This window comes from Carcharhinus amblyrhynchos, chromosome 17 (assembly GCF_965287045.1).
Source record: "Carcharhinus amblyrhynchos chromosome 17, sCarAmb.v2.hapA, whole genome shotgun sequence".
Classification (NCBI taxonomy): Eukaryota; Metazoa; Chordata; class Chondrichthyes; order Carcharhiniformes; family Carcharhinidae; genus Carcharhinus; species Carcharhinus amblyrhynchos.
This window is the reverse complement of record NC_137340.1, coordinates 38,754,699-38,781,283: the sequence shown is the minus strand read 5'-3', so window position 1 is coordinate 38,781,283 and position 26,585 is coordinate 38,754,699. Positions and strand designations below refer to the sequence as shown.

Sequence of the window (26,585 nt, the reverse complement as noted above, 5' to 3'; positions counted from 1 at the left end):
AACTTCACTGTAGTGTTAATGTAAGCCTACTTGTGACACTAATAAATAAACTTCAAAAGTTATTATTAATACTTGGAGCCGCAAAGCTAGTATATCACGTAATGCTATGCAAAATAGCAAATCAATAAAGCGATCTGGGCTTGGATCAAAAAGGATTATTTAGAAAAGGGCTAGATACAACTGTGATCACATAACTTGGAGTCTGATTCCATATTTTCTTTTCATCAGATTAAACAGGCAAGGTATTGATAACACCTTGGAAACTGAGAGATACTGACCTGCAAAATGTAACAACCAGGCACCAACCAGCTTTGCCTTCAGTAGCAGATTTTTGCTCTTGAGAAGATGATACAATGGCAATGTCAGTGGCAGCAGTGTCCTCGTATTTCATACACACTTCACAAGACAGAGTGCCTCCCTCAAAATAACCACAAGCTCCATGTGTTGGGGATTTCAGGAGGCTGAACAATTAGTCCTCCAAGAGGAAAATAAACAGGTTTACTGGAACCAATTATTCAGACTAGAAAAGACAAACACTTGAAGAGGTGGTAGGATAGCTTTTAGACATTAAGTCAATGGTGTTTTGAACAGATCTGTGTTTTCCAGCCCACCACCACTCCACCCCGCCCCCCCCAAGCCCCCCACCACCTGCTGCGGCGGGACCATAAAATTCCACCCTACGTGAAAAATACTGGAGGTTGTATCAACATCAAATGGTGCCAATGTGTTTACATGTAAAAGAGGATTAATGCCAGAGGTTAATGGGATTTGTGAAAGTCGCTGAGTGGTACCTGCCACATTCATGCTGTGAATTTCTGAGGGAGTCCTTGAAATAGGTTATTATAACTTCAGTGGAAGAATAGCAGAAATCCTCTTTACAAGATCTACCAATTGAGAGATTGTCAGAAGACATTTCAGGCTTATGAATGAGGGCAAAAAGTATTGTATAAATGCAATCAGATTGGTTTTATTTGGTAGAGGAAGGATGCCCCTCTTTCCTGAGGGGTTGATGGTCTCCCCCAGTCAGTGGGGGATCACTGTTTTGATTTTTGTGGAGAAGAGGGTGATCTCAGAACAGCAGGTGGCTGGCTGACGCAAATCGCAGGATACATAAATTTACACTGATCAGGTGGTTGAATCCCACTTGACAGAAGCTCCCAGCACCAGTGCGATTCACTCCTGTTTTCCCACTGGTGGGAGCACTCAGCCTGAAAATGGGAGATTTCCACTCTATAGCCGGAATTTTACTGTCCCACTGGCCATGGGAATCAGAGCGGGTGAGGGGAGGACCACGGAAAGGTCCTTTGACCTCAGGTGGGATTTTACAGTTTTGGGAAGAGCGAGGCCATAAAGGCCTATTGTATATCTTATTGAAAGCTAGTTTTACTCATTGACAGTGCAAAGATTTAGCAATAACCACTTGTACCTGCAACACTTGTGCATGGTGAGAAACAAGCCTGGGTCAACTTTGTCCATTCAACTCTAAACTGGGAAGCTACTAAATTCTTTTTCCAAAGCCAACAGAAGTAGATTTCTTAACTATCTTGAGTACTCTTCCAAGATAAATAATGTCCATTAAATCAAGTGAAGATATTACTTTTTGACTCAGGCCAGTACATTCTGCAAGGTGTGGAAATATCCTGTGACGATGTTTCATTTTGCTTTGACACATGCAATTTCTTAAGTCAGGACACTTTAATGTAACAATACTCCATGTACATATATAACAATACTACACTATCATAAGAACATAAGAAATAGGAGCAGGAGTATGCCATCTAGCCTTTCGAGCCTGACCCGCCATTCAATAAGATCATGGCTGATCTGAAGTGAATCAGATCCACTTTCCCTGTTTGTCCCCATAACCCTTAATTCCCTTGTCTATCAGAAATCATCTACCCATGACTTAAATATATTCAACGAGGTAGCCTCCACCACTTCAATGGCCAGAGAATTCCAGAGATTCACCACCCTTTGAGTGAAAAAGTTCCTCCTCAACTCCGTAGAGAAAGCTCCTCCTCAACTCCGTAGAGAAAGCTCCTCCTCAACTCCGTAGAGAAAGCTCCTCCTCAACTCCGTAGAGAAAGCTCCTCCTCAACTCCGTAGAGAAAGCTCCTCCTCAACTCCGTAGAGAAAGCTCCTCCTCAACTCCGTAGAGAAAGCTCCGGTTCAGTCTTCTTTTATATGGATGCAAATTATTTCAAAATCTATTTCTGCTCTCCTTTGCAATCATACAGAAAAATGCTAATTGTTTTCCTGCCCAAAATTTATGCCAGCTTGGAATTTTATAGCGTTTTTCAATGGATACAAACACTAAATCTTCAATTAAGATAGAATATATTTGTAATGGCATTGTACTCAGCAGTGTACTTCATAATTTTGATTGGAGCAATAAATAACTAAAGTTAAAGTTTATTTATTAGTCACAAGTAGGCTTACATTAACACTGTAATGAAGTTACTGTGAAATTCCCCGAATGTGAAATTCCCGGGTCTCCACACTCTGGCACCTGTCTGGGTCAATGCACCTAACCAGCACATCTTCAGACTCAAAGGGCATCCAGTATTAGGGATGGAAATGGTCATTTTATAATAAATAGCTTCTACAAGGACTAGAATCAAGATGTCCTTAGTATTATTAAACAACAAATGTGAATAAAGCACTACATCACAGCACTCTCTACACATCACTTTCCCCAAAGTCGTCAGTGGCTTAAGGTTAATGTCGCACTATGTATGCACCCTAAACTTCCACTGAGCTGGAAGACAGTCTTTGACTTCCAGGACCTTACTGCATTTGCTCTCTTCTTGTACAGAAGTGAACAGAAGTAGTGTTCTGATTTGCACTCCAGGGCAGTGAAGATCTCTCTTGCCAACGCACAGTTTGGAAACCACCAATAGAAAAATTATCAGCAGGTCTGGCAGCATCTGTAAGGAGAGAAAAGAGCTGACATTTTCAGTCCAGATGACCCTTTGTTTGACAAAGGTTGTCTGGACTCGAGACATAGCTCATAGCCCTTGCACCCTTGCACCCAGAACCAACTTAGTTTTTTGGAGACTTTTCAAGAGCGGGAAACTTCCAGTGGTAATTAATCTGACCTGGGGGCTAGTTTTGTGGGCCAGGCTGGCTTCTAGTCAGATGTCTTTTTTTAAACCAACACAAAAAGAAGTGCAAACTCAATTTAGTTTGTATTTAAAGTCCATGATATTTTGTGCAGGTTCCACCAATTGCACTGAAGAAACCATCACAAACAGGCAGAAACTCTGCACCAGTAACTCTAAATTAACCTTCTCTGTTATCATGCACTGTGCGCTTCTGCTTTTGTTGTGCTGTACTTATGAAAGTTTTGTGTTAATTATTCACTTACTTAGAACATAGAACACTACAGCACAAACAGGCCCTTCGGCCCACGAGTTGCGCCGATCACATCAACACCTATCTATAACCCCCAATCCCATAAAACCCCATATACTCATCCAGAAGTCTTTTAAAAGACCCCAGCGAGTTCGCCTCCACCACCACTGATGGCAGCCGATTCCACTCACTCACCACCCTCTGAGTGAAAAACTTACCCCTAACATCACTTCTGTACTTTCCTCCCCGCACCTTAAATCTGTGTCCTCTCGTAGCGACCATTTCAACCCGGGGAAATAGCCTCTGAGAATCCACCCTATCCATTCCTCTCAACATTTTATAAACCTCTATCAGGTCGCCTCTCAACCTTCGTCTCTCCAGGGAAAAGAAACCCAGCTCCAACTTGTTCTTGAATATGGGCACGGCCACATTTATTCCCCATCCCAGTTGCCCAGAGAAGCCAATTCTAGTTAATTTCCTGGAATTACTGCAGTCATCGTGATTGTGGTATGCCCTCAGTGGTCAGTAACTCGTTCCAGTACTTGCCTCTCAACAAGTAATTCTGTTACTGTTCAAAAACGTGTTGACAATTTGTGAGAACCCATAATTATAATTTGTTTTTTGAATAATCTTGCCGTCCCACGTAAGATCATGCAATTGTTCATCCTTTCGGCATCTGTAACTGCATCATTTGGGCTTGCAGTTTGATAGATTTGTGGTTTATTAATACTTCATTTTTGTCCTCTGCACTAAGCTTGGGTCTTAAGTGAAATTAGTGCCTTCAAATGCATTTCTATGCAGTGCTTTTAAGACTGATGAGTTTTATTTTATCTTGGCATCCAGGGCTAAGTGATCAGCAGCAGATTATTGAGTTTACGTATCAACTAACATTTAGCCCAGAGACAAAGTTACAGTGAAACACACTATACCTAAGCCCCAAAATGAGTGACTCTCTCACAGCCAACCAAAATCATTCTACTGAGCCAATCACAGAGGAGGGGGCAACTCTTTCCTGACACACTCACTAGTCGGAACTATACCTCCCCCTCCCGCACTCCTCATTCTCCCTTTTTTTTACCCCATTCCTCCTCCCTCAACCCATCCTTCTCCTTCACTCTCTCATCTTTCCTCCCTCAACTAACCCATTTCCCGCTCCTTCAGCTCCACCCCCAGCCCCAATAGGATTATGTGGTATTGAGAGAATCTGTGTGTGTGGGAGACACACAGAATCCAGTCTTCTTCAGCAGTGAGCCAATCCTGACAACAGCTTCCAACCGGGGAAGTGTCACCCAGCCTTTGGTATAGATGGCTACTGTAAGTATTCAAGGGGCAGCAGCCACCACAGTATGAGGTGGCCTGCACAAGCGCACCACCAGCTCACCAGGAGAGAGAAAAGCACATTCCTCTCTGAGGAAATCCTTCACTCCACCACTGAGATAAGGCCAAGTCAGTGCAGTTTAGGCCTGCATTTCCTCAGAAAGAAAATCATATTCTACTTTTCGATTCATGTCCTTTTTTCCTTTGTGTTTGAGGCAGCACAGTGATTAGGGCAGCGTGGTGGCACAGTGGTTAGCACTGCTATCTCAGTGCTAGGGACCTGGGTTCAATTCTGGCCTTTGGTGACTGTCTCTGTGGAGTTTGCACATTCCCCCCATGTCAGCATGGGTTTCCTCTGGGTGCCCTGGTTTCCTCCAACTGTCCAAAGATGTGCGGGTTAGGTGAATTGGCCATACTAAATTGTCCCTTAGTGTCAGGAAGACTAGCAGGGTATTTACGTGGGGTTACAGGGATAGGGCCCAGGTAGGATTGTTGTTGGTGCAGGCTTGATAGGCCGAATGGCCCTCTTTTGCACTGTAGGGCTACTGTGATTCTATGGGTCAACAGGGGCAATGGCCTGTATTATATAATCTTAGCACAAGGGCTACTATCTCTTTAGGCTTCCCAGCCCAATAAACATTTTATAAGGATAAGATGTTGGTCATGTAAAGCCAAATTCTTTAAGAATATAAAAGTTTCTTTTGACTCCAGGATCGGAAGTCACCCCCACTGCAGGAATTATAGTGGGCAGTGGGGGGCGGGGGGGTGGTGTGGTGGACCATGCACAGGTCCATTGATTTCAGGCAGGTTTTGGGGTGAACGCAGCTGAAAAACCCCACCCCAGATGTTTTATCAATTGGTTGATTTATCCTATTTGACACATAACCGCAATACCTAAAATTAGAAATGTAAGTTATGAAACGCTGATAATTTATCAGAAATTAGGATGTGCTACCTTATTCAATGGATAATATGACAGGGAAAAGATAGCAGAGAGTGCCGGTAAGAATTATTACTCAACATGTTGGGAAATAATGGATTTAATCAGTAACAATGCTCCTGAGATGCTATCTAGTTTCCATGTGGGAACCTGTAAAATTTCGCAGAACACGTGGGAGCTATTTGGCCCATTTTTGTCACAGCACAGCTCTCAGAAGGAACTGTCTACTTCATCCTAATTCGCACACTTTTCATTCTAAAGAGATTTCAGAGATGAAATGTGTGATGGAGTCTATTTCTGCCACTGTTTCTGTTTCTTCCCTCAATTCATATCAACAGTTACGGTATCATCACTTGGCTGGGAACAGTATTGCTGCAGACAACCTGGTACCTGCTGTAAGAATGGGTTCAACTTTCAGGTATAAAGAAAGATCTCAAAAGTGGAGACTGGAGTGTGCTGGCTGACAGAAGTAGGTTGTAGAGAAGAAGAATAAAGTTATTTATGTAATTAATCAGAAAGTAGCCTCAAAAATAAATATATCACAAATTTTAAAACATAGGCAATATTGCATGTATCAGTATCAGATACAGCTGAAGTTAACTAAAGCCACATTTCAATCCTTAAAACACATTGGGAAAAAAAATGACTTATCAGGTGGAATTCCCATGGAAAAGCTTTACAAGTTCTGTTAGTGGCCAGAAAAGCTACATGAGTCCTTTGAAAGATTCCGGATAGTGATTAGGATTGAGGAGTAGGATATGGCTAAAATGTATATATCTGTGCTCTGTATTCATTTTCATTATTGAAAATGATACAGCAGTAGGTAATGGGGATCTCTAGGAGAAATGTTATCTCGACGGCTAGTGAAGCAGTGGCACAGTGGTTAGCATTGCTGCCTCACGGCGCTAGGGACCTGGGTTCGATTCCCAGCTTGGGTTACTGTCTGTCCGGTGTCTGCGCATCCTCCCATGTCTGTGTGGGTTCCTCCGGGTGTTCCGGTTTCCTCCCACAGTCTGAAAGACGTGCTGGTTAGGCGCATTAGTTATGCTAAGTTCCCCCTCACTGTGCCCAAACAAGCGCCAGAGTGTGGCAACTGGAGGATTTTCACAGTAACTTAATTATAGTGTTAGTGTAAGCCTACTTGTGACACCAATAATAAAATAAATTTAGAAGTGGCAAACGCTCCACAGAGTGCTGGAGAAATATAGACCGAAATTCTCTCGCCATTCCGCCAGCAGAATTCCCTTGTCCTGCCAGCAGTGCACATTCGCCAATGGGTTTCACGGAGGTGTAGGGTGACATCAATGTGAAATCCTATTGATAGTAGCGGGATCAGAGAACCTTGCGGCCAGTGAACAACGTGCCCCCTTCCACTGCTGGGAAACAATGCTGACGGGAGGCTGGAGAATCTCACCCAGACCCACCAGCTTAAAGCAGTAATAGCATATATATAAATAAGAAAACTTTTACTCAATCGCAAAAACAATTTGCAGATTTGTTCCTGTATCCTTATTGTTACCTGATTGAAAATAGAGCTTTTAGCTGACTTTCAAAGAAGCTTGTTTGCTACCTGCAGGATTCTATTGTATGGATCCCAAAATGCACCCTTTGATCTCCCATAGCATACTCATAATGTGTGTATTTTCAGCTGAAAAGTGATTAAAAGATGGGGTTTTGTGAACCAGAGAGTGCAGGTATAACACCGTCTCTGTTTTAAAGTCATGTACCCTGTTTGTGTATTGAAATATCTGTCAAATTGATAGCAATTTGTGTAGAGTTGGTTCCTCTGCACAGGCTCAGACGGCCAGTTTAATCATACGTTCTTGCGCACTTCCCATAACCTTTCAAGATTTATCTTTCTCAAACAGCAATCTAATCTACTTTCCCAATTGTCGACACAATTTCTTTTCCTTTCTGCCCTCTTTTATTTTTATGCAAAATTACATCTATCAACATGACCGGAATGCGGCAGATTGAGGTAAGCGAGTTCACACAACAACCAGGCGACAACTTGAACCCAGATCCTTCAGATAGGACTCAAGCTATCAGTTTCTGTATATACTTGGCCTTTGCTTTATTATAGTTTGTTCCTTCCATTCGCTGCAACAAATTACTTTTATAATCTGCAACCTGCACATATAATTTGAACAAATGTTCATGTGGCTATTGTATTTTTAAAATTTATCTCTGAAAGAGTTCTTTCCAGATAAATTGTTGATTTGGATAGACAAGTTGTATTTTCAATTAAACAGTCCAGTGCCTTTTCAAACAACAATGCATCTTCTGTTTATTTTTACTATACCATTTACCACGGTGTACTGGCTTACTACTTATCATGGTGGCACAGTGGTGAGCACTGCCGCCTCACAGCGCCAGGGACTGGGTTCAATTCCAGCCTTGGGTCACATTCTCCCCGTATCTGCGTGGGTTTCCTCCGGGTGTTCCAGTTTCCTCCCGCAGTTCACAGATGTGCAGATTAGGTGGATTGGCCATGATAAATTGACCATAGTGTCAGGGGACTAGCAGGGTAAATATGTGAGGCTACGGGAATAGGGTGGATTGTGGTCGGTGCAGGCTCAATGGGCTGAATAGCCTCCCTCTGCACTGTATGGATTCTATGATTTTCTTCAGTGGCGTAAGCTCTAGGCCATGGAGTTTGGTGATGAGTTTTGTAGGAATAATGGTGTTGAAGGCTGAGCTATAGTTTATGAATAGGAGTCTGACATGTGTCATCGTTATCTAGGTGTTCCAGGATTGAATGTTGGTCGGACCAGGGAGATGGTGTCTTCTGTGAACCTGTTGAGGTGATGGGTGAACTATAGTCGATCCAGGCAATCTGGAAGGCTGGAATTGATCTGCACCATGACTAACCTTTCGAAGTTCTTCATAATAATGCATGTCGGAGCCACCAGGCTGGCTTTTCTTTGGTACAGAGATGATGATTGTCGTCTTGAAGCAGTTAAGGATCTATGAGGTGAGGTTATAGATATCTGCAAATACTCCGCCATCTGGTCTGTGCAGGATCTGAGTGCTCATCTGGGTACCCCATCCAGGCCAATCACTTTCCATGCGTTGACTTGATCTGATGACTACTCGATGACCTCGGATACCAATTCAGCCGAGGCTTCTGGGGTAGGAAGCATCCTCTCACTGACCTCTTGCTCAAAGCAGACACAGAATATGTTGAGCTCATCAGGGAGGGATACATTATTGCCAGTGATTCTAGATGCCTTCATCTTGTAGCCTGTTAAGTCTTGCAGACTTTGCCATAATCAATGGGAGTCCATGTGACTCGCCTTGGGTTCTAGCCTTGGTCCAGTACCATCCCTTGGCAACTCTAAGGTGATTAACAAAGAACCAGAGGTGACATCAGGAAAAAGCCCTTTATGCAACAAGTCATTTGGATCTGGAATGCACAGCCTGAGCATGTGGTGGAGATCAATTCAATTGTGGTTTCCAAAAGGGAACTGGATAATTATCTGAAAAGGGAAGGTCTCCTTCAGCTACAGGGAAAAGGGATAAGAGTGGGTCTAGCTGAGTTATAGTTGCAGAGAAATGAACCAAAGGTTATGTGCTGAATGGCCTCTTTCTGTGCTCTAACTATTCTATTGCTTTTGTATAGATACATTCAAGGAAGTTGATAAACACATGAGAAGAAAGAAGCTAAAGGTTGTTCTGATCATGTGAACAAGAAATGTGAGGAAGCTTGTGTGGTACATAAACAGCAAAATAGATGGGGATGGCCTGATGGCCTGGTTCTGTGCTGTAAATTCCACGTAAAGCTGCCTGCAGGAAATATAAATACAATACTGCATTTCACATCCTCAGGCCATCACAGCCAAGAGATTAATGTGAACTGTTCTCTCTGCCCCCACACTCTGTCACTCTCCCCTATCCCCACACTCTGTCTCTCTTCCTCTATTCTCCCCACTCTGTCTATTTCCCCCCTCACTCTGTCTCTTTCCCTCAACCCCACACTCTGTCTCTCTCCCCTTCTCCACCCCACTCTGTCCCTTGCCCCCTTTTCCTCCCCCATTCCGTCCATCTTGCCCATTACCCCATTCTGTCTTTCTCCACTATCCCCCCCACTTTGTTTCTCTCCCCCTGTCCCCCCCACTCTGTCTCTATCCCCACCTCTCTCCTCCCCCCCCAACACCCCCACTGTCTGACTGGGCCATGCACCTGTCCGTAAGCATACCACCATCAAATGAAGAGAGGAACCAGCCTGTGAATGGATCAGCAGTTTTTCGATATCAGGTTGGGTGTGTCGCATTGAGTTTATAAGTCTGCCTGATATCAGAGGTGGTTGATGGCATCACAGCAACAGACAAGGACAGGGTTTAATATCAAATTGTGTTAAATTTGATATTAATAAATATCAACTTTGTTTGAAGGGTTATCATTTGTGACACACAAATTTAAAGAAAATCAGTGGTGTAGCGCTGCCAGCCCAGAGCAGAACAAACCTTGCTCCAGTTAGAAGTGCAACATTTAAAAAAAGCAAAAGATACATTGACATTGCAACAGGATGGCTTCTGAAAGAATATGTTGGTTACCATTTAGCAAAGTACTTGTAAGGAACTTGTACAATTTGAGAAAATAGTTGCTTGGCTTTTGTATTTTCAATGTCCTTTCCAAACGTATTGAAGAATTATGGCCTTTAGAAGAAAGGGGATTTTTTTCTATGCCTCAGTTACTAAAACTGTTTGTAAGCATCCTAACCTAACCCGTTGTCCGTTCGCCAGCAATTTCAAATACATTGAATGGTGTGACGTTTCTGTGTTTGCACTTTAGATAAGGACTAAACTTCCCTCAGAAAGTTAGGTCATACCATTTCAAGCACAACAACTCTTTGTGCTAAATGGCAATTACTGGCACAAAAGATGAACTATAAGAGGAACACACAAATTTTGCTGCAGAGAAAATTGACCCTGAGTTTATGGAAAATTTCTCTCAGCCTATGAGTTAAGTAAATGTGTGCATTATGTTACAAAATAGAGACAGAAGAATTGTGAAACAAGTGTTCCCTTTGGAGGCAATACCATAACAAATATACTTTGGGGGGGAAAAAGGAGTCTCATATGAATTGATGTTGGAAATTTTGAAAAATGTCAATTTTCTAAAAATATTTTCCTTTCAGGCTTTCTCTTTCCCTTAATGTGATCATTTTCTCTCTATTTCTCTTTCTCTGCCTGATTTGATATTGAATGTAATCACTCTAAATTGGGCTTTTTTTTAAGGAAGGAGATTGTCATCAACTTCAGGAAGCATAAAAGAGAACATGCCCCTGTCTACATCAACAGGGACAAAATAGAAAAGGTCGAGAACTTCAGGTTTTCAGGTGTCCAGGTCACCAATAATCTGTCCTGGTCCTCCCATGCCAACACTATAGCTAAGAAAGGCCACTAATACCGCTACTTTCTCAGAAGACTAAGGAAATTCAGCATATCAGCTGCAAATCTCACCAACTTTTACAGATGCACCATAGAAAGCATTCTTTCTGGTTCCCGCTCTGCCAAGACTGCAAGAATCTACAAAACATCGTGGGGGGCACGGTAGCACAGTGGTTAGCACTGCTGCTTCACAGCTCCAGGGACCTGCGTTCGATTCCCAGTTCGGATCACTGTCTGTGTGGAGTTTGCACATTCTCCTCGTGTCTGTGTGGGTTCCTCCAGGTGCTCCAGTTTCCTCCCACAGAGCAAAGATGCGCGGTTTTGGTTGATTGGCTATGCTAAATTGCCCCTCAGTGTCCTGGGATGTGTAGGTTAGAGGGATTATCAGGTAAAAGTGTAGGGATGTGGGGATAGGGCCTGGGTGGGATGGTGGTCAGTGCAGACTTGATTGGCCGAAGGGTCTGATTTTGCACTGTAGAGTTCTATGTTCAATCCATCATGCAAACCAGCCTCCTATTTATTGACTCTGAATACACCTCCCACTGCCTGAGCAAAGCAGCCAATATAATTAAGGACTCCACACACCCTGGACATTCTCTCTTCCACCTTCTTCCATCGGGAAAAAGATACAAAAGTCTGAGGTCACATACCATCCAACTCAAGAACAGCTTTGTCCCTGCTGCCATCAGACATTTGAATGGACCTACCTTGCTTGTTTAATAATTACTGTGGTTTAATCTTTATTACGTATGTATTGATGTGTAAAGAAAGTACATGAACTTAAGGGGAGTAGAGAAGAAAGGTTACATTAAAGAAGAAACCCTATCATTGAAGTAAGAATAGAAGATCAATAAGAAAGGTCCTGTATTTAGATAATAATCATACTCTATTGTGCAGGACATCTAACATCTCTGGCTTTTAATTTCTTTGTCTGGCAATTTGCTGAAAGTACGCATTGGTAATGGTGTAACATTCAAACCAGGACAACAGGGAACTGGGACAACAGGGAAAAGACTGTGTACCTCCTTCACCATTCAGATTGGTGATGGAGGTGCATCTTTCTCTACACCCTAGCTATGACTGTAACACTACATTCTGCACTGTCTTGTTTCCTTTTCTATAAACGGTATGCTTTGTCTGTATAGTGTGCAAGAAACAACACTTTTCACTGTATGCTAATACATGTGACAATAATACATCAAATCAAATCAAATTAAATCCATGCACTGATCATTTCACAGTCTTCCAATCTGAATGGTGATGGAGGTGCACAGTCTTTTCCCTGTTGTCCCAGTTCCCTGTTGTCCTGGTTTGAATGTTACACCATTACCAATGCATACTTTCAGCAAATTGCCAGACAAAGAAATTAAAAGCCAGAGATGTTAGATGCCTTGCGCAATAGAGTGTCACGTATTATCTAAACGCAGGACTTTTCTTATTGATCTTCTATTCTTACTTCGATGATAGGATTTCTTCTTTAATGTAACCTTTCTTCTCTGCTCCCCTTAGGTTCATGAACTTTCTTGGCACATCAATACATACGTAATAAAGATTAAACTACAGTAATTATTAAACAAGCAATTGTCGGACCAGCATTCCTGAATTTCTGCTAATTCTGGCAACACCTTTGTGGTCGCGTGGTGATCCTTCATGAGCCATGGGACTGGGCCAGAACCAATGGAGCATAAGCATATGAATTAGGCCAATCAGGAATGAGGGCACAGGGTTGGAAGGCTTCAGTTGGAGTCAGGACATTGTCAGGGTTAGATCTGTTTGGTTGTGCTGCTCAACCCTTATTTGTACATAGTTCTCTGTCAATAAATCTTTTAATTTGTTATTTGCCACACTGAGTCACCTCAAGTTGCTATAAACTTATATGTTAAAATTATCTCAATTGGATAAGAATACAATTTCAGTACCAGCTTACTCCATGAGTACACCAAATTTCTAAAGTTCAAAAGTTTCAACCTAATCGTTTCTGAAATGCGTAACAAATACTAGCAGAAGTATCCTAAGCAGAAATCAAATATCGATTACATGTAATGTTTGCTGACTACCTGGATGTTACTCCTTTCAAGATTTTGTAATAAAATAAACAAATATTTAAACATCCATAAAATCATTGATAGAAAGCATATCTTAGGGTGGAGTATAGATAGCTTTAATTTACCCAAACCAAGATGAATATGATTGACCAATGCTTAGTGCTTACTGTGGGTGCCTGAATTGGAAAGTGTTCCTATTCCTAGCAGCATTTACAGTCTCTATCTTCATGGACGCAATATTTTTTGCACTCAAAAAATCTCCTAAAACAAAGGAAGCATTGACTTAGCAGAGCTCTCCTGAAGTTTCTAACCCTTAAAATTTAGGATCAGTATTAATTGATTTTTTTTAGGATCCTGTGTTTTTCTGTGTTTCTGCTTCCTTAGCTCCATTGTTCAACGGCCAATTCCCATTCCTTTCAGTGGGGAAGAGATTAATCACAATTCTGTTAAGGTGTTGATTTCGAGCTGTATGTTCATCCCAGTAGACATTTTACTGTGGCGTGCATTCATAACTACCGATCAATGGTAGAGTAGATTTTCAACTAGCTGCCAAGATGTAGGAATAACATTAAAGATTTCCTGTTCCAGAAAACACCCAAGTATCATTTTCATCCACAAAGATAGAAATGAAAATCAAACCATTGCTGTAATGGGTGGCCAATCAGTAATACTAGTTTTATGCTTGGGTGGTTATATTAACTAACATTTGATTATCCCTGCTACATAGAATCGTAAAATCCCTACAATGCAGAAGGAGCCATTCAGCCCGTCGAGTCTGCAACGACCACAATCTCATCCAGGCCCTATCCCCATAACCCTTTTTACTTACCCTGATGCTAAAGGACAATTTAGCATGGCCAATCAACCTAACCCCCACATCTTTGGAGTGTGGGAGGAAACCGGAGCACCCGGAGGAAACCCATGCAGACATGGGGAGTACATACAAACTTTACACAGACAGTGAACCAAGCCAGGAATCGAATCCGGGTCCCTGGCGCTGTGAGGCAGCGGTGCTAACCACTCTGCCATGTCAAAAAAAATTGTCGTGAAGCGCATAATTATTAATAGCAAGTCACCCAGATTCGATTCCTGGCTCGGTTCACTGTCTGTGTGGAGTTTGTACATACTCCCTGTGTCTTCATTGGTTTCCTCCGGGTGCTCCGGTTTCCTCCCACACTCCAAAGAGTCTGGTATTGAAGCTCAATTTGAATGAAGTGTTTTTATGGCAATAGCATTAAACTTTGACCTATCTTGATCGAAGTAATTGATACAATTTATTGATATTTTGAATGCTGAGTTTTGTTTTCAGATTACAAACAGGTTGTGATTAATGATAATAGTGAACAATTGCAGTATTATCATAATCTAATAATTAAATTCTGATTCATAGCTACTTTTTTTCATTTAAAAAATATATTGATAAAAATTTTGGAGCACTTGTATCCAGCTAAATATTTTGTGATCTGTTTATTGCAAGTGAAATCCAGTAGAGGGTGCTATAGTCTGTTAACTGATACAATCCAACAGGACTATGTCCTAGCTATGGTTTACCACGCTGATTCCAGGGTTGGTGGGACTGATTTGATTTGATTTATTAGTGTTGCATATGCACAGTGAAAAGTATTTTTTTTAAACTTTATTCCAATCCAATCCAATCAAATCAAATCCAATTCAGAGTCCCAACAAGTTGAGACATTCCCGATCCAAGCTGACAAGACAGGGCTCTCACCGCCTGTCTTGGGCTTGATCTACATGATCCAAGCTGATTGGAGTAGACATAGCTCCTCCTCCAAGGCTTGACCTTATTTGCATCTTAGCCAAAAGGCCAAGATGCCGCTTTAAAAAATTGCTTCAATTGAAGCTAAAATGTAACCTAATGACTTCAACCAAGCGCAACATGTCGATACTACACTTGATCTTAGCCAAAAGGCCGAGAAGCGAAAAGTATTGTTATTTGTGCGCTATACAGACAAAGCATATCATTCATAGACGACATAGGGGAGAAGGAAAGGAGAGGATGCAGAACATAATATTACAGTCATAGTTGGGGTAAAGAGAAAGATCAACTTAATATAAGGTAGGTTCATTGAAAAGCCTGATGGCAGCAGGGAAGAAGCTGTTCTTGAGTCAGTTGGTACGTGATCTCAGACATTTGTATTTTTTTCCTGATGGAAGAAGGTGGAAGAGAGAATGTCTGGGGTGTGTGAGGTCCTTAATTATGCTGGCTGCTTTGCTGAGGCAGCAGGAAGTATAAACAGAGTCAGTGGTTGGGAGTCTGGTTTGCAGGATGGATTGGGCTACTTTCACAGCCCTTTGTAGTTTCTTATGGTCTTGGTCAGAACAGGAGCTATACCAAGCTGTGATACGTCTGGAAAGACTGCTTTCAATGGTGCATCTGTAAAAGTTGGTGAATGTTGTAGTGGACATGCTGAATTTCCTTAGCCTCTTGAGAAAGTAAAGGCATTAGTGGGCTTTCTTAACTGTAGCATCGATGTGGAGGGACTTGGACAGGCTGTTGCTGGTCTGGATACCTAGAAACTTGAAGCTCTCAACCATTTCCACTGACATATGAAGAGAGATTGAGTCAGTTAGGATTATATTTGCTGACATTTAGAAGGATGAGGTGGGGAATCTCATTGAATCCTATAAAATTCCAACAGGATTAGGCAGGGTAGATACAGGAAGAATCTTCCCAATGGTGGGGGAGTCCAGAACCAGTCTAAGGATTTAGGATGAAATAAGGAAAACTTTCTTCAAGCCAGAGAGTGGTAAGCCCGTGAAATTCACCACCACAGAAAGCAGTTGAGGCCAAACCATTATGTTTTCAAGATGTTAGATATTGTTCTTGAAGCAAAGGGAATCAATGGTTGTGGCAGGGGGGAAGGTGACATCAGGTGATTGAGTTGGATGATCAGCCATGATCATAATGAATAACAGAACAGGCTCAAATGGCTACTCCTGTTCATATTTTCTATGTTTCTATATTATATATGTTGGAGACTATTTATTTATTCTTTGTTGTTGCTTGCTAGTACCAAAAATGGATTGAATATCCCACCTTCAATGTGTTCAGAGTAACCTGAATCCCAAAAAAAATATACTTTTCCTGTCTTTAATCAGTGCGCAGGCAACCAGTGAAGTATAAAAATATGGCACTGTATGTTTCCCACTGATACACCTTTTTGCTCACTTTACAAGCAGTTATAAACAAAACCTGCCATATGCATTTTTATAGCAGCTATAATGTAGAAATAGGCCCTTTTGGAGAGTTGGTGCAGGCTCAATGGACCAAATAGCCTCCTTAGGCACATTGTGGAAATAGGTCCTTTCACAGAGTTGATGCAGACTTGATGGGTCGAATGGCCTCCTTCCGCATTGTATGGATTCCAAGGCAACGAAGGAGATAATAGCAGCTGTGTGTAACTGAACACGTGGATTTTTAGGAGGATCTCAGTGAAGGAAAGGGAGCTGATGGAAGGGGCAGTTCAGGAAGGAGATCACAGAACGTGTGGCCTGGTGGCTGAAGACACAGCTACCAACGATGAGATAAAGAGATGCAAGTCAAAATCACAAGAAGACTTGAGACAGCGACTGTTAAACTCGGAGAGATATGGAAATGAGAAGTCACAAAGAGATTTGAACACGATAATTGAAGCTTGAACTTTGAGGTTACTTGAGAATGGTGTGTCAGTAAAGACTGGAGTAGCGGGTGAGTAGGACATTGTGCAGTAAAGGATATATGCAGGAAAACCTTAGATAAATTGAAATTTATGAAGGGTGGAAGATGGGAGAGTGGTTAAGGGAGCTGTGATGTACTCCAGTCTGGAGGTCACAATAGCATTGATAAGCTTTTGGTCTGCAGATGCACAGAGACAGTGGTTAAATATAATGTTAGTAATATGATAGCAATAGAAATAAGCATACATTGTAATGGAGAAGATATCAGAACACAAGTTCACCTCAGGGTCACTGGAATTGCCAGGATTACAAACAGTTCATCTCGAGACAGGGGTCTGGGAGATGAGATAGTATTGGTGACAATTGTGCAGAAAATATGGCAGATACTGAGGTCGATGGGTTTTTCCAAATGCACATCTAGAGAAAAGAAGTGATGCTGGATAAGCTATCTGACAGCACAGAGTGGGCAAAATAAAGGGCTGGACAGATAGATCTGAATGTCAACCATGTACATGTGGAATGATCCCATGTCTAGAGATGAGGCTATCAATATAGCCTCATCTCTAGACATATAGATGATGAAGAAGGAGGATTCGAGGATGGGTCGATGGGGAACTCCAGACATAATGATATTGGAATTGGTAAAGAACAGGTTGGAGATGCTCTGGCTACAGTTAGATAATTGAGAGAAACTGAACCAGTGGAAGGTAATCCCACTGAGCTGGACAACAGAGGGGAGAACTTGGAGGATGGTGATGCTATAGTCAACCATGTCAGACTATAAAGAAGTTGAGAAATGTGAAGAGCGTTGTTGTGTCCTGGCCACAGTCAAAGAAGACAAAATATGTGATTTTGGTTAGGACAATGTTGTGGATTTCTCCCATAGTTTTAGCACAAGACTAATGTAACGCTAGAAGAGGACTAAAGTATTAATCAAACCAACTGTAATGGCCAGTAATAGGTGCATCAGTCATTCTCTGCATAAAATATTCCACCAGCATGATGCATTGATAGATTTTCTGCTGTTTATCCAAGCTGAAATATCTGACTCATTGTGGCACTGAATTGCAAGAGAACATTTGATCTGTACAGCATTACAATCATTAAAATGCCTTCTGATGGATAGAATCTCCTTATTATCATAGGTAAAGTGTTATAATAAATGTCATGCTGTTGACATGTACTTTGTTGTCACTATAGAAAGTTGAAAAATATTCTGGACGTTATAAGGAATAATCAGGCAGCTTGCAATTAATTGTTGTGTTTAGCATCCCCGTCTGTGAATATAACCAAGAGGTGAGCAGGCAAAGCCTCATCAAAAATTACATTAGGTCCAAAAAATATGATGAGCTCAGGCTAAAACCTGGCAGCAATTCACTGAAAGCAACCAGCATCAATATGAAAGTCAGTCAAATTTATCAGCATAAATGGAAAATGAGATGCAACAGCTTCACACTGAGTGCCAAAGATAGCCTTCGCCATGTTAAAAGAATTGAACTCTCTGCCACACACAAACAAAAACAAATGAGCGATGATTGAATGAAAATAACATCATGCCAATGAAAACAAATACACTGCAGCCAAGAAAGAACGGATTATCTGCTGATATGGCATAGAGAAGACAAATGACCTGCAGCTCAGAGCAGTGGAATTGAAAGGGTGGTTGGAGAAAGGAAACAGGAAATACATAAAGGCTCTGATTGAAAAATGTGGAGAACCTAAGCCATAATTGAAAGTGGCGTCAAAGGAAGGGTCACTAGTGGACTTTTGTGAAGTGCTTCAGCCACTTCTATTAATACATCAGTACAATGCATAGAGTCCACTACAATAGTGTGCAATGAAATGTTACTGCTTAGTCACTAGCCCCACATAATGGAATCAGCAATAGGCTGACATAACGCTACTACAATATAAGATAGGCAATAGCAGTCTGCATAGGACCAGGTCGAGAACATTATTTTATATTTGAACAGGGTGTGAGCATTGCTGGCTAGGCCAGCATTTGTTGCCCATTCCTCATTGTCCTGAGAAGGTGGCAGTGAGCTGCCTTCTTGAACTGCTGTGTTCCATGTGGTGCAGGTATGCCTCCAGTGTTGTTAGAAAGGAACAATAAGAAGTCTCACATAGCCAGGTTAAAGTCCAACAGGTTTATTTGGAATCACGAGCTTTCAGAGCGTTGCCCCCTCATCAGGTGAACGGAGAGGTGAGTTCACAAACATAGCGTATATAGATAGAGATACAATTGCAAGATAATGGTTGGAATGTGAGTCTCCCTCGTCGGCTCCAACACACACTGTTCGAGGAAACTATCCCGGCAGCATTCCAAGAACTCTTCCTCGAGCCCCCCGCGTCCAACATGGGTCGACCAATCAAAATGCAGATTGAAATCCCCCATAACTACGGCCATCCCATTCCTGCACGCCGCACTTCTTTGCGCATTAACAGCCCGCCCCACCTCCAGATCATTATTCGGGGGCCTATAGACGACACCCACCAGCGTCTTCCTCCCTTTGCTGTTCCTAATCTCCACCCACAACGATTCCACCCTCTGCTCCTTGGCTCCAATATCATCCCTTGCTACCACCTTGATGCTATCCTTAATCAGCAGAGCTACGCCCCCCCCCCCTTTTCCCTCCTGTCTATCCTTCCTAAACACTTGATAGCCCTGTACATTCAGCTCCCAGTCCCTGTCACCCTGCAGCCACGTCTCTGTAATGGCCACCAGATCGTATCCATTTGTGTCGATCTGCGCCACCAGCTCATCCACTTTATTCCGAATGCTTCGTGCATTCAGATAAAGCGCTTTCATCCCAGCCTTCACCTGGACCCTATTTGGCGTAATGCCACCAATCATACTCATGCCCCCCATTCCCTCTATTATTGGGACATCCTCGGCCTCTTCCCTTACCTGTACCCTCTCCTTAACTTTAGACCTCGTAACATCACCTACCCTCGCACCCTCCCCCCCCTAATTAGTTTAAAGCCCTGTCTACAGTCCTCTTTACTCGATTCGCCAGCACTCTGGTCCCAGCACGGTTCAGACCAACCCCATCCCACCTGAACAAGTCCCACCTACCCCAATACTGGTGCCAATGCCCGAGCTATCTTGGATCTGGTGCTATGTAATGAGGCGGGTAGAATTAGGGACCTTGTGGTGAAGGATCCTCTTGGGGAGAGTGATCATTGTATGGTGGAGTTTCTGGTGCAGATGGAGGAGGAGAAAGTGGGTTCCCGGACACGCGTCCTCTGTTTGAATAGAGGGGAGTACGGTAGGATGAGAGAAGAATTGGCGAATGTGGACTGGGGGAACGCGTTGGAGGGAGGGTCTGTTGAGGAGCAGTGGAGGATCTTTAAGGAGATCTTTCTTGGTACTCAGCGGAAATTTATTCCGATGGTCAAAAAGGATAGTAGGAAGAGAGGTAATAAGCCGTGGATAACGAAGGAGGTGAAGGAAAGTGTTAAATTGAAAGCGGAGGAATTTAGAATAGCTAAGAGTAGTGGGCGAGAAGAGGATTGGGAGAGGTTTAAATGTCAACAAAGATTGACAAAGAAGTTGATAAAGAAGGGTAGGAGAAACTATGAAGCTGGGCTAGTGCTTAATATAAAAAAGGATAGCAAGAGTTTTTATAAATATATAAAAAGGAAGAGGCTGGCTAGGGTGAATGTTGGTCCTTTAGAGGATGAGAAAGGGGACCTAGTGGTAGGGGATGAGGATATGGCTAAGGTATTGAATAACTTTTTTGTTTCTGTCTTCACGGAGGAGGACGTGAATAATTTGCCGGGTGTTAGCGATGGAAAGGTGGTAGGACTGGAGGGTCTTAATGACACTACTGTTACTAGAGAGGCGGTGCTCGACAGACTGGAGGGGCTGATTGTGGACAAGTCCCCAGGACCGGATGGAATGCATCCAAGGGTTCTGAAAGAAATGGCGGAGGTTATAGTGGATGCCTTGGTGGTTATTTTCCAGACGTCGCTGGATTCCGTGGAAGTGCCGGATGATTGGAAAACGGCTAATGTTACGCCGTTGTTTAAGAAGGGTGCCAGGCAAAAGGCGGGGAATTATAGACCGGTTAGTTTAACGCCTGTGGTAGGTAAAATGTTAGAATCTGTCATTAAGGAGGAAATTGCGAGGCATCTTGAAGGCAATTGCTTGATAGAGCAGATGCAGCACGGTTTCATTAAAGGGAAGTCGTGTCTGACAAATTTACTGGAGCTCTATGAGGATGTGTCTAGGGCAGTGGATAGAGGAGAGCCGGTGGATGTGGTCTTTCTAGATTTTCAGAAGGCGTTTGACAAAGTACCTCACAAGAGGTTATTGCAGAAGGTCGAGGGACATGGAGTTGGGGGTAGGGTGTTAGCGTGGATAGAGGATTGGTTGTCAAATAGGAGGTAGAGAGTGGGGGTCAACGGGTGCTATTCGGATTGGCGGATGGTGACTAGTGGAGTGCCCCAGGGGTCGGTGCTGGGGCCTCAGCTTTTTACCATTTATATAGATGATCTGGAGGAGGGAACCGAGTGTAGGGTGTCGAAATTTGCTGATGACACCAAGATTGGGGGAACGGCAAATTGTGCGGAGGGTGTGGAGGGTCTGCAGGAGGATCTAGATAGGCTGGGCGAATGGGCCAGGAAATGGCAAATGGAATTTAATGTTGGCAAGTGTGAGGTGGTCCACTTTGGTAGGAAGAATGGTACGAAGGACTGTTACTTACGGGGCGAAAAACTGCAGCAGGCGACGGTGCAGAGGGACCTCGGCGTCCTTGTGCATGAGTCACAAAAACCCAGCTTGCAGGTGCAGCAGGTGGTCAGGAAGGCGAATGGGATGCTGGCCTTCATAGCGAGGGGGATAGAATATAAAAGTAGGGAGGTCTTGCTGTAGCTGTATAGGGCATTGGTGAGGCCGCAGCTGGAGTACTGTGTGCAGTTTTGGGCGCCGCACCTGCGCAAAGATATTTTGGCCTTGGAGGGAGTGCAGAGGAGGTTTACTAGGCTGATACCGGAGTTGAGGGGGTTGAGCTATGAGGAGAGGCTGAATAAATTGGGCTTGTACTCGTTAGAGTTTAGAAGAATGAGGGGAGATCTCATTGAGACGTTTAAGATGATGAATGGGATGGATAGGATAGAGGTGGAGAGACTCTTCCCACTCAAAAAAGACATTAGGACTAGGGGGCACAGCCTCAAGATAAAAGGGGGGCGGTTTAGAACGGAGTTGAGGAGGAACTTCTTCACTCAAAGGGTGGTGAATCTCTGGAATTCTCTGCTCGTTGAAGTGGTGGAGGCTGCCTCGCTAAATATTTTTAAGACGCGGGTTGATGGGTTTTTGATAAGAGAGGGGATTAAGGGTTATGGGGAGAAAGCGGGAAAGTGGAACTGAGCAGCGACAGATCAGCCATGATCTTATTGAATGGCGGGGCAGGCTCGAAGGGCTAGATGGCCTACTCCTGCTCCTATTTCTTATGTTCTTATGTTCTTATGTTAACCAAGTCTTTACAGGTACAGACAGTGCAAATGGAGAGAATGATAATCACAGGTAAAAGAGATGTGAATTGTCTCAAGCCAGGACAGTTAGTAAGATTTTGCAAGCCCAGGCCAAATGGTGGGGGTTACACGTAGCGTGAAATGAACCCAAGATCCTTGTTGAGGCCGTCCTCATGTGTGCAGAACTTGGCTCTCAGTCTCTGCTCAGCGATTCTGCATTGTCATGTGTCTTCAAAGCCGCCTTGCAGAATGCTTACCCGAAGATCGGAGGCTGAACGCCCTTGACTGCTGAAATGTTCCCCAACTGGAAGGGAACACTCTACCCTGTTGATTGTCACACAGTGTTCATTCATCCGTTGTCATAGCATCTGCATGGTCTTGTTGATGTACCACTCTTGGGACACCCTTTCTTGCAGCGTATCAGTGTTTGTTGAGTGAAGAAGTCATCTGTTGTGGACAAGCCCTCCATATACACTGGATCTGCTCACATGAGGAGGATCGTGACAGACACTTCCAGACACTGAAAGATACCCTCATAAGAACAGGATATGGTGCTCAACTCATCAATCGACAGTTCTGACATTCCACAGCAAAAAATTGCAATGATCTCCTTAGAAGACAAACATGGGACACAACTGACAGAGTACCCTTCATCGTCCAGTACTTCCCTGAAGCGGAAAAGCTATGACATCTTCTTTGGAGCCTTCAACACGTCATCGATGAACATCTCGCCAAGGCCATCCCCACACTCCCAATACTTGCCTTCAAACAACTGTGCAACCTCAAACAGACCATTGTTCGTAGCAAACTACTCAGCCTTCAGGAGAACAGTGACCATGACACCACACAACCCTGCCACAGCAACTTCTGCAAGACGTGCAAGATCATCAATAAGGATACCACAATCACACATGAGAACACCATCCACCAGGTACACGGTACATTCTTTCGTGGCTCGACCAATGTTGTCTATGTCATACACTGCAGGCACACTCCTGGTTTGTGAACCTACCTCTCTGCTCACCTGATGAAGGTGGATTAGCCATGTTAAATTGTCCTTGGTGCCCAAGATGTGTAGGATAGGGGAATCAACAATGGTAAATGCAGGTTATAGTGATAAGGTTGGTGTTGGGCCTGAGTAAGATGCCCTTTTGGAGAATCAGTGCAGAATCGATGGGCCAAATGGTTTCCTCTGCAGTGTAAGGATCAATGAATCCAAAGGATGGCACCTCCAACAAGTGCAGCACCCCCTCAGTTCTGTTCAGAATGTAAACCCTCATTTTGTCCTCATGACCTAGAGTGGGATTTGAACCCACAACCTCCTGATTCAGGCAAGAATACTATCAACTGAACCTTGCTGACACACTCTCAAATGCTAATTGTTAGAAACATTATTTAGTATCTATAACTCAGCTAGTATGTAATATAATTACTGGGTGACTTGGTAATACAGTGGTTAGCACTGGTTCTTTTCAGCACCAGGACCTGGGTTCGATTCCTGGCTTTGGGTCACTCTCTGTATGGTGTTTGCACATCTCCCCGTGTCAGCGTGGGTTTCCTCCCGGTACTCCAGTTTTCTCCCACAGTCCAAAGATGTGCAGGTTAGGTGGATTGGCCATGCTAAATTGCCCATTAGTATCAGGGGGACTAGCTAGGGTAAATACATGGGGTTATGGGGATAGGCCCTGAGTGGGATTGTGGTCAGTGCAGACATGATGAGCCAAATGGCCTCCTTCTGTACTGTAAGATTTTATGATACAATCTATGATTAGCTGCAAAATTATCTTTCCAGGTTACAAAGTGATGTTCAGGAAGAAATTAAATAGTTAAAATAGGAAGATTTTCCTAAGAAACACAAAACAATATTTTTGATATGTTGTTATAGAAGCCATAACCATATATTACCGAAGAACTGCAGAGAAGAATGTTCATTGTCAAATTAGGAAAATGGTAATGGCCTTTTGGATGCTAATGAAAATCTCAGTTATTTCTGATAGTTGAAGCTGGAATCATACAATCAGAGTTCAACTGCAAAAGAAAAGACCCTTTGGCCGACTGTGTCTGCGCCAGCCATCAACACCTAAACCCATTTTCCTGCACTTGGAGAATAGCGTTAATGTTATGGCATTTCAAGTGCACATCTAAAAGCTTCTTAAATGTTGTGACAGTTCCAGCCTCTACCACTCTTTCAGGCAGTGAGCTCCAGATTCACACCACTCTCTGGGTGAAGAAGGTTTTTCCTCCAATCATCTCTAAATCTCCTGTCCCTTACCTTAAATCTATGCCTCCTAGTTATTGACCCCTCTATCAAAGGGAGAAGTTTCTTCCTATCTACCCTATCCATATCTCTCATAATTTTGTACACCTCAATTAGGTCCCCCCTCAGCCTTCTCTGCTCGAAGGAAAACAACCCCAGCCTATTCAGTCTCCCTTCGTTGCTGAAATGCTCCAGCCCAGGCAACATCCTGGTGAATCTCCTCAGTACCTTCTCTAGCGCCATCATATCCTTCCTATAGTGTGGCAACCAGAACTGCACACAGTACTCCAGCTGTTACCTATTGAGCATCTTATCCAATTCCATCTTAACCTCCCTGCTGTTATATTTTATGCCTCAACTAATAAGGACAAGTATCCCATATGCTTTCTTAACCACCTTACCTACCCGGCCAGCTGCCTTCAGGGATCTTTGGACATGCAATCCAAGTTCCCTCTGATCCTTTGTGCTTCCTAGTGTCCTAACATTCATTTCCTTGTCTTGTTAGTACTTCCACCTCACACCTTTTCATGTTAAATTCCATTTGCCACTGTTCTGCTCAATCTATTTATATTGCCCTGTAATCTAAGGTTTCCTCCTTGCTATTTACCACACCACTAATTTTAGTGTAATCTATGAATTTACCTCTACTTTCAAACCTAAATCATTAATCATCATTAATGAATTCAAAGCTCTATCTTGAAATCTAACAATTTGATGGTCTTAGCAGGCTTTTTTCCATAGACCTGGCATCAAAGATTTAATTATTCCACCAATGAAACATCATTTGGCTAATATAAATGTTCCAAATATCTAACTAGAAGGTCATAATTTCTACCTACCTACTCTATAAAATCCTAATCTTTATAAACACTTCAGTTAGAATATCCCCTAATCACCTATACCCATGGGCAAGTACAACTGTAGTCTATGCAAGCTGTCTCCACAGTCTAACACTGTTAGCCCCTGTATCATTCCAGTGAGTCTACGGCCAAACTAAAGGTAATTAACGTAAGTGCTCCAAATTGAACCAAAGCAGAGAGTCAAGAATATAGCACAGTAATAGATGATACAATAATATATTCCTCTTAGAAGTTGAGGGATAGTATTCTGGACTAAATTTTCCATTTCTTGGTGTATTTAGGGTATGTTTTTGTCCAAACCAAGTTTAGGCAAACAAAGTGGTGTCTGAATGCCTTTCGGAAGTCATGTCACACCAAGTCAGTTTTGTGACCAAAATACGAATTGCTCCCATCTAAAAATAGCTTAAGCACAGTTCTGAATTCATTGTGACCAAGGGTAGAAATGTGTCTTCTCAAGTGCCATTTCCTGTTCTCAAATTTACTTATCAGTGAAGTTACGAGATCAATGACAATTATTGCCATATTAAAGGAGGATTTGTACTGTTGACTTACATTTGGGAGAACTGAATTGGAACAGACAAACAGCTCACTTCATTTGAGGACCACAACAATGATCAGACTCACTCACCTGTGTTCCCTGCATGACCTCCACCTGGCTTCTCAAACATGCCTCCAATTAGCCTGATTCATGTTGTGTTTCTCAGTAGGGCTATTTGTATTAATGTAAATATTTAACAGATGTGATGTATTCCAAAAGGATAAAGATCATTTGGTGGCCCTGAATCTGCTATTAGGGGCAGCACTGTGACACAATGGTAGCACTGCTGGGTCACAAAGCTAGGGACCTGAGTTCAATTCTGGCCTTGGGTGACCATCAGTGTGGAGTTTGCACATTCTCTCAGTGTCTGTGTGGGTTTCCTCTGTGTTTTCTGACTTCCTCCCACAGGTGTGCAGGTGTGGTAGATTGGCCATGCTAAATTGCCCCTTAGTGTCCCAAGATGTGTAGGTTACCATAGAACAGAGAACATAAGCGGATTGGTGCGGGATACGGGGATAGGGCAGAGGGGAGATGCTCTCTCGGAGGCGGATGCAGACTCAATGGGCCAAATAATCTCTTTCTGCACTGTAGGAATTCTAAGTCCACTGTAAAGTGCATCAGCTATTACTCAGACCTGGACTCAATGAACAAAGAACAATACAGCACAGGAACAGTTTACCTCCCATTTATACAAACACCTTGAATGTTGTTTACATGCCTGCTTCCGC

The 26,585-nt window shown here is 42.9% G+C and overlaps 1 non-coding gene across 1 annotated transcript; it reads right to left on the bottom strand.

Annotated features, from left to right (window-relative positions):
• Positions 1-14,792: 14,792 nt before the first annotated feature.
• On the bottom strand, positions 14,793-14,991 carry LOC145354592 (U2 spliceosomal RNA). The gene has a single exon (XR_013888867.1). It is a non-coding gene; the product is annotated as a U2 spliceosomal RNA (small nuclear RNA).
• Between the last annotated feature and the right edge of the window lie 11,594 nt (positions 14,992-26,585).